We start from the raw sequence: 14,973 nt of genomic DNA, 5'->3' as shown, positions 1-14,973 counted from the left end.
GGGAGAGTCTCTCCCGCGGCACTAGCCATTCTGAACAAACGAAGACCACCGGGACGAGCGATCAAGCTCGTGTGGGTCCCGGCTCACTCGCAGGTGGAAGGCAACCTCCTCGCCGACCACCACGCCGGAGAAATGTCAATCCGGGCCGAGGACGAGCTACCGCGCGCGCACCCCGCCACGAGCTACAAAGACATTGTCCAAATGTACCGAAACGAGCGATGTAGGCTTCCCGGTCCGCATCCGCAGCTGGACAGACGACAGCAGACGGTCGTTGGTCGCATGCAAGCGGGGTCGCTAGCGCATCCTGTGCTCCTGAACAGGATGTACCCGGCCGAGCACGACAGCTCGAGCCCGTTCTGCAAGAAGAGAGGCACTCTCGCGCACATCATAGGGGAGTGCACGAAACTCAAGACTCCCCCATTTTCCCTTCCCTTCCCCCCACCCCTATCCCCAACCCCCTCGAGCGATGGGAGACCTTGCTGTCCAGCCCCAACCTCGCCACTCAGTACGGACTGGTGGCCAGGGGCCAGGAGCTGCTGGACACATATGGGTCCCTTGACTACGGAACCACCCCATCTGGTGCCTGCGCGCACACATCTTCTTTAAAGGGCTCAGTAAAAGTTGATTCTCTCTCTCGCTGGCGCCCTGGGCGATCGCCGACCACCCATAAGACCGGCACTACACACCAGTTACTCCGGCGGACAGGGCATACGGTCGCATGAAGAGAACATATATATGTCGGAAATAGCAGCAATGTGCTTTGTGGGCATAATTGGTCTAGCTACGGGATAGCAAACCACCCCGGCTAGCCTCGTTAGAGACGTTGAGCGCCAATTTGGGCTCGATGGTCCCTCGTGGGCCTAAGTGGGGTTCAGGGTGTTCCCCCTACGCCCGGAACTGACCCATCCAAAATGCCCCAGAGAGGTACGCGGCGTCCACAAGGGAGACGCCGTGACGGGTTCGACTCACCGACAAAGGCGACGACAGGCTCCAAAGGGCCCGGACGAACCAGGGGGTTTATTGACCGGGTGGTACAGCGCATAATAACGCCAAGACAGGGTTAAGAACTACACTGTACCGACGCGCGCCTCAAGGCCGGGCTCGAGCGGGCCGCGACGGCTGAGGCGACACGGGGCTGCTGGCGAGGTGGGGGTAGCCTACCTCGCGCGTCCGATTGGGGTCATGGGCCCCGCTCCGGACGGGTGGCGGCGAGGGTGCGATACGAGCCGCGATCCCTCGCGTTCCCTATACTCTATCCTCCATCTCCTTTCCGAGCCCAGAGCGAGAGACCGAGCCGCGAAACGTGCGCGTCGCGGTTTTAAGGCGCTGAGGAGAGGAGGCAGGTTCCCTGGCGAGGAGGAGCGACAGTGGCGGCGGGACAGTCGCTGCCCACCGGCGCGTCGGCCCGTGAGGTTGACGTCACGTGCGCGGGAAAGCGCGCTCTTTCGAACATCGCGCTCGCGGGAGGAGGAAAGGGGATCAAGCGGATCCCCACAGCTTTGATTCCCTTTTGATGTTGTACCGGTCGCACGGCCGGTCGTTCTTAAAGTTTGGTGGTGACTTGTTCTCAACTTGCCTTCTGTATTGAATATCGTGCTATCGTTAAGCAATTAGAGAGACACATTTTTCGCAGTTTCCTTCGCCTGCCTCGGTTCATTTCGATTCGGGTATTCTACCTAGATGCAGGCATTCCAAAGCTCTGGGCAAGATTTCTACTGCTCACTGTTCAAACCTTGCTTCAAACCTCTGTGCTGCCGATTTATTCTTTGCTTCACCTCGGCCGGCCGGAGTGGGTTTCACTCGAAGTGGAGTTTGAGCAAGCATGCCTTGCTCATATTTTGCTTATCTTACATGACGTAATTACAGTGCCTACAATTGAGAAAAGAGAAGCAGAGGGTTTTTTTTTTGAAAACGTGTTTTATTATGCAGCGAAACTCCTTCAACCCACCATCCGCTGTCTACTAACGGCCCTTTTAAAGGGGCCCTGAAAGGCATTTTGAGCACACTAAATGAACTAGCGCAACCGTTAGATTGGGTCGTCAACGTCCTCTGTGCCAAGTATTACTCTTTTACGCGCAGCAGAAAGCTCACACTTTTGTTGCAAAGTTTGTCGTTTTTTTCTCACCCTTCCCTTCGTGTTTTTGGACGCCGCCATCTTCACATGTCTACATCATCGATTCCCAGATGTTCGTCATGAGCTAGACATCCTGCTATTGGGCGGCTTTTTCACGCACTTCCGGCAAAGAGATGAGTCGTCTGCTCAGCGTCGGCTCGCCGGCTGATCTGCCAGCGGAGTGCCGGAGTGCTTGGACATTTTACGGCAAACGAAACAAGTGTAAAACAAACGCTTAACCGTTTGTATTGAATGCAACACGGCCATAACACGACATGGATATTCTGTTACCTGAGTACGTTCCATAAAGAAAGCGTTGAAGCCCCGTGGAACTTGTTTCGTGCAATCGCAGAGAACGCCCTGAGCCGAATGCCCGGGTTTGACGCATACATTTTATTCAACTTCAAAACAATCCAGAGATGCGTTTCTAACGAACACAACGTCACAACATGCGTTGAAAGTCTGAACCACGATTGACAGAGGGTGGGTTGCCTCCTGCCCGTCGTAAATTCGGTACTTACCTCGCGCGCGCTTTGCGGAGACGAACAGCAAGTCACTTAACTCTGGCACACAAGCCGATGGCTTTTAGCCACGCACACTGCACATACCCCATGCGAGGTTGAGTCGTACGTCGCTCAAGAAAGATAATCCAGACCATGGGAAGCACTATCCACTCGCAGAAGCACCACGTCGCATTGCATCGCGAAACAAAGGCGTCCACAACACACACACCATCGCCTCCTGTAATGCCAAACGCATCTCGCACTTCCAAATGGGAGTGAGTAGTATGCCTGCAGTGCCCATATGCCGCGAGGTGGGGCCCCAAGCTGAACCGGGATCACGCAACCGTAACTGACTTCTAGAGCGGTTTGTGCCTTGTTGCCAGGGCAACCGATGTTTGATATTGTCAAAGAACAGGCGCTCGCTCCAGCGCTAGAAAGCTCAGAGCCGCGGCGGGCATGTTTTGCCAACGTTGCCGCTCTCCACCACGCGTCGCCCCAAGCTGAACTGGTGTTTTGTGCACGGGTTCTGTATCGGTTTAAAATGTCTTTTTCACATGCCGCCGGCAGGAATTACCACCGCCACAAAATAAGACCCGGCACCAGCGGGGCCACATCTGATACGACGCTTCTTGGATAAACAGTGCGCTGTGCATCCAAGGGAGCGAGCGCATGATTCTCCCCGTGCGGCTGCGAGTTCGCCGCCGATAAAAAGTCACGTGCCGCCAGCAACGTACACCGCGAAAGGGGAAGGCCAGGCCGCCGCACACATGGGACCAGATTTTTCGTTCGCTTTTCCAGCCTTGAGCGAAGTGCGGGATTCATGGTGTCAACAAAGCTTGCCCGTAGCAGACGACAGTCTGAGCAGCGCAATAGCGGAAGTACGTCACCGATGCGGAGCGCAGCATCATGGGAGGCAAGGCTCGCGCGCCGTCAACAGCGGAGAGTAATTAGTCTAAAGGAGGAGGAAACGCGGAGCGACGGTAATGCGCGGTTTTTGATTTACGATTTCTCAGCTAATACTCATCGCTTTAACAAAATTCTTGCGGGAGGAGATTGCAAACACATTGCTTTATTTAGGTACATGTACATCCATGCATCGGCGGAAGGTATTTCAGGACCCCTTTAAGTACCCTAAATCGCAGTCGAATGCATTGCAAGGTGCTGAGAAAGCTGGAATTTGAATTTTCTCGGAATCTCTGGACTGGAATGTTTCGTTACGAACTTTAACTACACGCCCATTTTTATGGCGCTCACTTTACGGAATAGCATTATACTACATTATGTTACTGAACCATTGTATCGTCCGATTCCATTTCGGTTATTTCGGCACTAAGTATTTCTTCAGAGCCACCACTGTACTGCCCGCATCTTTTTTTAGTTCCTGGACATGTGATGGGTTTCAGGGCTCATGGGCAACGAGTCTAGCTGATCTCGCCATCAGGGCTTCCTTTCAATTCGGCATCCAAGACGCACCTCTTTGTGCATCCCCACGTATAAGAAGATTTTGGCATGTAGATTGATGATCTCGTCTAAAAAAAAGAATATGCATTTAAAGTTCAGTTGGAACTCTCCTTCTGCTTTGCAGGAATGCCAAGTAACCTTCACTGAGCTGCAGTGCTGGATTCCAAGGTTCCATTCAGATAGCTTAATGTTAGGTCTTTCTGAAACTGAACCAAGTGCATAGTGCCAGGTCCCGGAATTATTCGAAGATATTTTTTTCTCTTTTGCCGCCGCTTCTGGGTAGCTATAGACAAGTGCTTTTGGAGGAGCTCCAAATAATTGCATAGGGACGGCCTTTTTTTATGCCACTTCTCTCTTTTGGGACAGCAAGTCTGGGCTGCGCTACAAGGGGGATTTTAAAATTTTATTCAAGCTTATCTTTCTGCCACAGGTCGCTTGAATAGCTAAAGAAACTACAATTATTGGGTAATTCGGGTTTTTAGCAGAGCGTACTGTAAAAATGCCATTTTAAAATTATTGCCCTATTAATTTTCTTCTTGGAAAATGCAATAAAGGGACATTGAAGCGAACTAGGTACAGTGGAACCCCACTGACACGTCCCCAGGACTTACGACGACTCGCTTCTTACGACGGATATCCCCGCGGCCGCGGCAAACGCCCCAGAGAAACAATGCATTAAAAACCCCGATGATATGACCCTCGGGTGCACGCGGTCCGCTTCATATGACGAATCCTTTCGCGGATAAACCGTCGTTTTCCCCATCTTTTACAGCGCTTCGCCACCTCGTATCGACCAGATCTTTATGCTGAACACCCCATTTAACGCTGCTTGTGCAAAAGTCCGCAGGCGGGCCAGACCACTTGCTGAACAGATGCAAGCAAGCAGGCGGGTACTCGCGTGCTGGAGTTTACCTTTGACGGCTAGGGTTGCCACCTTTCCCCAACGAAAAAACCGGCCCTTCGGAGCGAAGGGGGGGGGGGGGGCGGGGGGGGTATATAGAAGGTTGAATTTGCGTTAAAAAAGAGACGCTACGTTCTTGATTTTTTTAAATGCATAGCATTTTAGTAACTCACAATGTCACGCGGCGTTGGCGTGCCTTGTCGTAGTCCGCATGCGCGCCTTGTCGTAGTCCGCAGGCGCGCCTTGTCGCAGTCCGCAGCCAGGAAGAAATAACAGTTTCCGGCGCCCGGTTTCGAACCCATGACGCCGCGGGCGGAACGCAAGGTGCCCGGCGCACTACCGACCGAGCCACGAAACCGACACAGATTTCGATGCACCGAAAGCGCCTTATATCCTTCACTCATTTCTCGTTTGTTTCGAAAGCGCCACAAGTTGTCCCGCGCCTCCAAAAGATGGCGACACGGGTCCCGCGATCGAGAGATACGACTTGCCGGCGCACCCCCTCGGAAATGCTGTGCATTTGATCGTGCCCCTCGCGAGGGGGATGTCTTTTTTTTACATGCAATGCCATTTATTGTAGCGTTTTCGTGTATAGAAATCCACATAACGTTTGTATTTAAATGTAATTGAGATTTTGGTTATTGCTGAATGTGCTGCACTGAAACGTAGCCGTACTTGCTTACCGCGCCGGGGCATTTCGTGGTGCTGTTCCTCCCTTTGGTCCCCTTCCATCTCAGGAATCACGCTTGACCACGTATTTTGTCGGCTCGCGTGTCTTTGCACAGCTTGTCGACACATATTTATCGGCGTAGTTGCTGTATTCACGCTTACAAAAGGCAAAAAAAAAAAAAATACCCGCGGTACGATAGTAAAAAAACCGGGCGATGTCGGCCGATTTTAGGTACAGACCGAAAACTGGCCAGTGGCGGATCCAAGGGGGGTGCGGTTGGGCGATCGCCCCCCCAAAAGCACTATAGTGTGCAACTGAGGACAAATGAAATTTTGGTCGGTTGCGCCCCCCGTCCCATCAGCATTATGAAACCGCCCCCCCCCCCCCTTCCCCAAAGCGGGCACCTGGATCCGCCCCTGAAACTGGCCCGCTGTCGAAAACAACCGGTCAGGTGGCAACCCTATTGACGACCCTATGCAGCAGCAGTACGCCAACGCACCAACCGCGGGAAGTCAAAGTTCAGGTGGCTGGCGGACCGTGAGTTTGAAGCTCCCATCGAGCCGCCCCCGAACGCGAAAACATACGACACAACCCAACGGCGATGACCGAACACCCGCTTTCCTCACCCGCTCTATCCAAGTTTCTTCCTTTCACGACGCTCTCTCTCCTTCGATCTCTGCTTTCTGCTGAATGTACCTGATCAGTAGTGTAGTTGTCGCTCCGCCCCTTTCTTTAGCGCCGTTTTTTTTATCGCCGCCTGGTACTATCGTTCGTTTCGCTTGGCCTTGAAAGTTTTACACTCGTCTTTTCCCCTCTCAATTTGCTCGAACATGTCGGCCTTATTCGCCCCGAGCGCGAACACAGTCGGCCCCTGGCGGCGGCGGGACGAACCGCTCCTAGTGTGGATGGCGCTCTCGCGTCGTCTGCTTTTTCACGTTGCGTGAGGCGCTAGACGCGTGCTGCACACGACAAAACAACCAATATGTGTGCTCGTTTGGCAGTAAGCAATGACATAGTTACCTCTGCTTGCGCATTTCCTCTAGAAACGCAATAATCAGCGGCCGTTAAGGTTTATTACGATGGTTTAATTCCACGAAACATCTTCGCCGTGGTCACCGCCCGCTTAAGTGTGAAACGTGTTATAAACATTGCTTCCACACATTGCATTTTTTGTATTGTTGAGTGCGGTCGTCTGCCGTTTCAGGAACGTCGAAGGGTGCTTTTTGAAGGTGGCGTGGTGATTATTTAAAGGATAAAAGTTTAGTACGCGAAACGGGTACGAAGCGACAAGACACGTGCATACGCGTGCAAATTCCACACCCTTGTAAAATTGCGCTGTGTCCTTATAGAAAGAAGAAACAATATAAACAAAAACATTTACACTGCACACGACCCGTGCGCTATCGCCCATACATTACCGGACACGTATTTTACACCCGCAAGCGCCTGTGTGATCGTGTCCTTCCCGTACCTTTTCTAAAACAAATGCCATTTTTGGACAGTCGTTTATACTGAGGAGGAGGAATAAACATTTATTCAACTGTATCGAGTTGCTAATTTTACGTATTATTTAAAATACGTTTCTATGGGTACGCAAGAGTATTTAGGGGGGCTTTTTCGGTAAAATTAAGCAGTTGTGAGTTTGCGTCTGTCATGTGGCATTTCAAATGCCTAATATGGTCACGTCTTAACTTCTTAAGGTGGACCTAAGTTTAAAGAAAGAGGAGAAAACGCGTAATTTAATGCACGTTGTTGCCCACATGTGTGAGGGGTGTGCGCCATGACTCAGTTTTTTTTTTTAATTTTTTCCCACAATGCTTGCTTTCAATACAATTTTGAAAAAGGCGAGCCACAATTCCTGGACAATCCCGGACCAAAGGGGGGGGGGGGGTTGGGGGGAGAGGTTAATCAGTTTTGAAAATACGTACTGCTTTTTCACCGCTACAGAACACGACGCCTAGTGTAGTTTCGATTGTAAGTAATACTGATAACCATAGTTTGGCTTTTCGCGTTACATGCGTTATCTTCTCGCTGCTCTTGCAACGTTGGCAGGACCCCCCCCCCCCCCTTCCCGAAAAAAAACTAAATGCACAGAATTTCATTTTTTAACCAATCCTCAAGAATTAAATGCCAAGACAAAGGCAATATTCAGTTTACAAAACAAAGCAGTTACCGGGAACCCGTTGCGCTGATTCGCAACGAGAAATAAAAAGGAAATGTTTTACTACATCTGCAACAGCGCATCTTCATTTATTGCCATCTTTAGGGTTCGTAAGCGACCTTATACGCAAGAATGCAAACACATCTCGCCGTTGCAGGCACCTGTTAGATTTTAAAAGGAACGGAAATGGTCAACAGAGCAGCCGTAACAGAAAATTTGTGCTCACTGTGAGGTCCCAGAAGCTTGGTTGGCACACCGTAAACCTGCTTGTCACTTTGCGAAAACCTATAGCTAAACATGTGATGTTGATTGTAGTGCGTGCGTTGACAATTCAATTCGCACGTTCACTTGCGACGAAAGCCGTAAATAAGTGATCCATAACCGTTTTTCATCAAACCTTCCTTCAGAGTCGTTAAACTTTCATTTAAAAGAACCGTTAGAGTGGTTACATTTATATCTCTGCGCTGATTAAAATTCAGTAATTTTATGTTGCGTTTTGAACACACAAAAAATACCGTAAGCTCTTAGAAAGAATTTCGGGGCAGGTAGGTGCTGTTACCATGTAAGGGCATCTCACAAATGCAAGAATGCGTCATGCTACCAGTGAAAGCGATTGAGATTGCCGTTGTAAACTGAATTTCAGAAATCGAGGCTTCATGATTTGTTTCTGCTGATGCTTTTATTAAAGTTTCAAAGCCATAGTATGGAATGATCGAACTTGCTACGAGCCACGGCGTACAAGTTCATTGTCACTATTACGGCCATTCTGAGATTCCCGACGGGTCGTCGCTTTTTTGGCGTAGTAATGAAGACTTACTGCTGCTTCCATGCTATGCATTGAACGTTGAGGAACCGAACTACATCATACCACTCTTGTTTGCGCCTTTCGTGAACACATACGGCGGCAAAAAGGCACGAAGCGCGCCCACAGTATGCATTCTTACGGGCCGCTCAGCGGAGCATCCACACTAGCAGCGCGACGCTGTCGCCACCTACATGTCGAGCTCGCGGCGATCCGTTGTATGGCACCTCCGTCGCTTCAGCGAACAGCGCCGCCCGTGGCGAACCGCTCGTCAGTGGAATGCCGGTGGCGGTCAGCACAGCGTTATTATGCATGGCTTTCTGCTGTCGTTTATCTGCGGTGCAGCTCGCAAAGTGTACATAACTACAAGGACTTTTTTCAAATCGGTAAATCTTGAGCGTGGACGAGGCATGCCATGTGTGTGATTTACGCCCATACTCAGTATTTACAAATAGCAGACTACGCTCAATGCGCCAAGCTGGAAGTCAAGCTGAAAGTGAAAGTCCGTTCCTTCATGCAATTTTTTCATGCCTGCATACAGTTTCTATTATCGAAGAGTACATTGCAGCTAAATGCTCCCACAAAGCCGGTGTGTGCAACCGATCCCGTAATGCTGCGGCGCTGGCCTTTGGCTGTTGATGACGAAACGGCGTCGACGTCGTGCACAAGCGAAAAACAAAGTGGGGGTGCCTTCTAAGATTTACCTCAAAACAGAAATTGTGATGGACGACGCTTCGTAACTTCATTAACTACGGCTGAAACGTGTTTAATTTCAAAGAAATGCTCTTACTACAGTCATCGGGAATCGTTGATAGAATAAAGCATGATAGTAGAACGTTATTGCTTGTCGTACAGAAGCATTGCTTTACAAGAACTGCAATGGTTGCTGGCTAGTTGGTAAATGGTTTTTGAAAAACCAATTCCTGCGTGGCTGAAGGACGCGAGACAGGAGGGTGCCCGAAACCCGTACTAAGCTTCACAACTAAATGCTGCGGTCAATTTACAAGCTGCCGCCTACGCTTGAAAAATCATGCACTCCTCCGTCTAACGACGATGATGGTTTATCGCAAAGCTTTCTCGTATGGGCTTCCTTGGTTGCCGTCTGGATTTAAACTTTGACTAGTTGATCGAATTTGACCGGCACGAAGTTTGGTCTTTTGATTGCAGCGTCTTTGACTTTGACCATTTCCCATTCGATTTCGCACGAAGAAAGCTTTGCGTTCAACTATCGTAATCAGTAGACGGAGGGCTAGATGATTTTGCTGTTTAATTTTGAACTTCCATGCACCCCTCTCCAAATCTATACTTTTTCCAGCGCGTCGGAAATGTGTCTGTGCTGGGGGACTTAGGCTGATGCACCCATATTTGAGGCAACTAATCGCGCGCTTTTGGTGTCTTCACGAGTCATTACATGATTTTTAGGTAATCTGTAAAGAATACTTAAGCATTAAAAAACACCGGCTGACATTAACACTGCCACATTTTTTAACTATCGGTGCCAGCCTTTATTTCACGCAGGTGGTAAAACGGGAAGGGGAGGAGGGGTGGTTTGTGGCTTGGGCTGTTGGGTGGGTGAACAACTTTTGCTCTTGATAAAATGACCACCACAAACGTGGGAGTTCCGCTTCGGCTCTCAGGCTCCCATGCTGTCACAGTGTCGCTCACCAAACCGAAGGTACAAAGCTCACGGTTACAGAAAGTGTAAACTACCGCAACATTTCTACTGCTACACGGTAATCCATCTCGTATGCAGGTGCCTTTCTTTTAATGCCGGTTGTCGCGAATTCGCGACATACTGAATAAGCTGGCCAGGCAACTCGCGCAACCTTTGCTGCCATCAGCGGCGGCTGTCATGTGTTTGCAGCAGATGTGGTGGTTGAGTTCCAGACATGTAGCGCCATCTGGTATAAGTTGTTGAAAATAAGAACCCAGAATGTCTGTCGGTTGGCGGACAGGGCAAGCCACGTGTGACAGCTTCCACTTCTTCGTCGTTTTCTGCCTAACCAAAGTGAGCACAAGCTCTCCGAATTTTTTTTTCTATTTGCACGAATTCCAGAGGCTGTCCATAATGTGTTACATTGAATCAAAATACGTTTTTTGTTGCAGGCTTCATGCTTTTCTGGTATGTCGCGAATTCGCGACACTCGGCCATTTAGGCACTTCAGCGGCGGCTGTCATGTGTTTCATTCAAAGAGGGGGTGGTTGCGCTCCAGGCATGTATCGCCATCTAGTACAAGATGTTGAAAATTAGAACCCAGTAGATCTATCGGCATCCTGCCAGTTCTGTGCTATCGGTTGGCGGGAAGCGCGAGCCACGTGAGACAGCTCTCACTTCTTCGTCGGTTTCTGCCTAACCAAAGTGAGTACAAGCTCCCCAAATCTTTTACCCTATTGGCACGCATTCAAGAGACTGCCCATAAGCTGCTACATTCTCTAAAACTGTGTTTTTTGTTGCATGCTTCTTCCTTTCGTGGTATGTCGCGAATTCGTGACACTCGGCCATTTTGGCACTTTGCGGTGACTGCAGGTATGACGTTTTTTTTTTTATTTTTTGGCAGAGGATGGACGTTGGATCGTTCTATGGAAGAAAAGGGCTTCGCACACGACTGCCACCTGAGGATAAGAGTGACGATAGCTGTCTTAGTGACAGTGATGACGACGATGTTGACTACGATCCGTATGCACAAGCACGGGCTGCGCCCTTGGGAGAGTCTTCGTCTAGCAGTGAAGATGAAAACGGTGACGTGGTGGCTTTGCCAACTGCCTGTGCAAAACAGACCGTGAAGTGGAAAAAAACAGACTGTCGAGAACAGCGGGAAATACCGTCCTGGAATACCACTCTTCGTGAAAATGACACTGTGCGAGAACCTATTGAATATTTCAGAGACTTTTTTGATGACTGCTTACTGGATCAAATCGTCCAGCAGACAAATCTGTTTGCAACGCAAAAAAACCCAAACAAAGGGCTGGCACTGACTCGTGAGGAGCTGGAACAGTTTCTTGGCACGATCACATTCATGTCGCTCTGTAGGCTCCCAAGAAGTCGGCTATACTGGATGGCAGAGTGCAGGGTCCCCACGGTGGCTGATACTATGTCACGTGATCGTTGGGAGGCAATCAAGGCGAGCTTGCATTTCAATAACAATGAAGACATGCCCTCGCCCGACGATCCACAGAAGGATCGGCTTTTCAAGGTGAGACCAATTCTTGACTCCCTGCTTCCAAAATTTCAGTCTATTCCGAAAACGCAAGCCCTTTGTGTTGACGAGCAAATGGTTCCATTCAAGGGTCGCAGTAACCTGAAGCAGTACATTCCCAGCAAACCTCATAAGTGGGGTTACAAGATATTTCTTCTGTGCGACTCTCAGGGAATGGTACATTCATTTGAAATATACACAGGGAAGATAGAGGCTGTTACTGCAGAGCCGGACATTGGTGCCAGTGGAAATATAGTCCTCAAGCTGTGCCAAGTGATCGAGCCAGGATTGAACCATCTTCTTTTCTGTGATAATTGGTTTTCATCAGTGAAGCTTTTTACTGCCTTGGCAAAGAAAGATGTACACTGTCTTGGAACAGCACGCGCTAATCGCCTACAGGGTTGCCCTCTGCCTACCGATGCCAGTTTGAAAAAGAAGGGCCGAGGATCCTTTGAAGAGTTCGAGACGGTGATTGATGACTCAAAAATAATTGTACTCAAGTGGTACGACAACCGAGCGGTGACAACATTGAGCACGTTTGCAGGTGCACAGCCGGTGACTTCCGTAGACAGGTGGGAACGCACGCAAAAGAAGACCGTGCAGGTTGACTGTCCAAGTGCTGTTAGCATCTACAACAAGTCGATGGGAGGCGTCGACCAACTTGATGCCCTCATTGCATTTTACAGAATCCACATTAGGTCAAGAAAGTTTTATCTCAAGATTTTCTTTCACTTTGTGGACATGGTCGTCGTTGTCAGCTGGCTGCTTTATAGACGTGACTGTGCTTCAGTGGGTGTTCCTGTCAAGCAGAGGATGGACCTCCTCAAATTCAAATTTTACATTGCCACATGTCTGTTGAAGCAGGGCAAAGACATTACAGTGAAGAAAAGGGGAAGACCGTCATCTTCATCTGTGGAAGCCAAGCTTGAATGCAAGAAAAAAAGAGGGCCAATGAGACCCGTGCCAGTCGCTAGCATCCGTACGGACAGTACAGGTCACTGGCCGGCTGTGGAAAACACACGCCAGCGGTGCAAACGGCCTGGGTGCAAAGGACAAACGGTTTTCAAATGCGCGAAGTGCAACGTTCACCTGTGCCTCAACAAGAATGCGAACTGCTTCCACAATTTTCACCAGCCGTAAATGACATGCTGTCATCAATTTTTGAGCCGAGGATTTTATTTTCAAGACAGTTGATTTCTTGGGCTTGGAATCTGTGAAATAAATGTTTTTCATAGAAGCCATTGTTTCGCAGGCCTGCAGACATCCCCTTTATTCTTGCGGCAAAACTTCCTCATATTGACCCAAGTGCCAGTTGTCGCGAATTCAGGACAAACCTAAAAGCAGGTGATGAAGTTCTATTCGAGATATGGGCTTAAGTGCCTGTTGTCGCGAATTCGCGACAAACCTAAAAGTCGGCGATATAGTTGCACCCCAGATAAAACAAATGTGGACTGTGATCACGGTCCCTGATTAAAGCCGAAACACACAAAAAAAATTTTTTTGTGGCCTATTTCATAATTCAGGCATTAAAGGGTTAAAGCACGCGTATCGAGGTATCCCAGCGCTAAGGCTGGCGTGGAAACCGTAGTCATTGCAACAAGTGAAGATAGTGGTAGAAATGAATTCTTATATTGCTAATAGTTTGATTCCTACTCACATCGCGCGGAGCCAGGCACAGAGCGCTGCAAAAGCGCTCGTGTCAATGTAGCCCTTCCCCAACCTTACAAGCATCCAATAAGTTTGCGTAGCCGTGAGTGCATTTAAGAAGAAAAGAATACTAATAATAGTAGCTTTTTCGTACTCAGAACGGGTGGAGCCAAGTGCAGATCGCTGCAAAAAGCGCTTATGCCATTGCAGCCGATACCCAACTTTAGACGCGTCCGACAAGTTTACGTAGTCATTACTGTATCTAAGAACCCAACACATCTGTTTATACTTCGTTTATTCTCACATGTCGGCTCACAACGCCACCAAAACATACAAAGCACCGAAGCAAACACGACAAAAACAACGGGAGGCTGTGTAGTCCAATGCACCGGCTCATTCCACTGACGAGGGGAGCGCCGAGTGGTGGCGCCACCCGTCCAGCTGCCCGGTCCCTATAGAGTTTCTTACTCTATGGTTGGGAGAGGTTTTTCGCCCTTGATCTCACCCCCACTGCTCTCTGCGCATGCGCCGCGTTGCTATGGCAATGGAGGCGCGTCGCCTGCGTCGTCTGCTTCCTCTCCGCCGCGGCTGCGCTCCGCGGCGCCGAAGTCAAACGGGAGCGCGCGGCACGCCGCTCGTCGATGCGCGCCGTCGGCAACGAGAAGCGTGTAGCCGCGTATGCGATCACGATGGAAACAAAAGCAAAACAAAGAAAGAAAAGAAGAAGATTCGAACGCGGAGATCGAGGCATTGGGCACATTTTTCTCAGCCTAGCAATGAACAGCTGATCTCACGATCTCAGTGCTTTCGTCAACTGCAATAGAGAATGCTTCAAACTACCCGCCGCGGTGGCTCAGTGGCTAAGGCGTTGCGCTGCTGACCACGAGGTCGCGGGTTCGATTCCCAACCGCGGCGGCCGCTTTTCTGATGGAGGCGAAAAGCAAAAACGCCCGTGTGTACGAGATTTCGGCGCACGTTAAAGATCCCCAGGTGGTCAAAATTAATCCGGAGCCCTCCACTACGGCGCGCCTCATCGCCTGCGTTGCGTCGGTGCGTTAAACCCTACAACCAATCAAATCAATCGAATGCTTCAAACTCGTGGCATCGGTTGATTAATCCTTTTTCAATGTCTCCACTGATCTCGTTAATTCTCTGGGCGACTGTGTTTTGGAGAGAGGCTTATTTTCTCGAATGTCTTTTTCATGCTGGGACAGGAGCATCAGCGACTCCGAGCAGGCACTGCTTCACGAACAGACCTTCAGTGAAGGGCTTGGATATGATTTGGCGATAAGCTCAGAAATGACGAAGCTTGCCCTTGCCGTTTCGTCTCTTGCTTTGGCAGCCTTTTTGAACAGGTTTTGCTGCTTTCCCAACGCCGCCTTCAGTTGAGTCACGGTGTGCTCGCGAACGTTGCCAGTAAGAGCACCATACTTCTCGTGATGGCAAGACATGAAGTGGCGTCGAACATTGCACTCCTTCGGCACAGCCACAGTCTCGTGGCAGACTAAGCACAACACA

Source organism: Haemaphysalis longicornis, unplaced genomic scaffold (assembly GCF_048455015.1).
Source record: "Haemaphysalis longicornis isolate Haplotype H1 unplaced genomic scaffold, Haemaphysalis longicornis Haplotype H1 scaffold_1, whole genome shotgun sequence".
NCBI classification, from domain to species: Eukaryota; Metazoa; Arthropoda; class Arachnida; order Ixodida; family Ixodidae; genus Haemaphysalis; species Haemaphysalis longicornis.
This window is presented reverse-complemented; position numbering follows the sequence as displayed.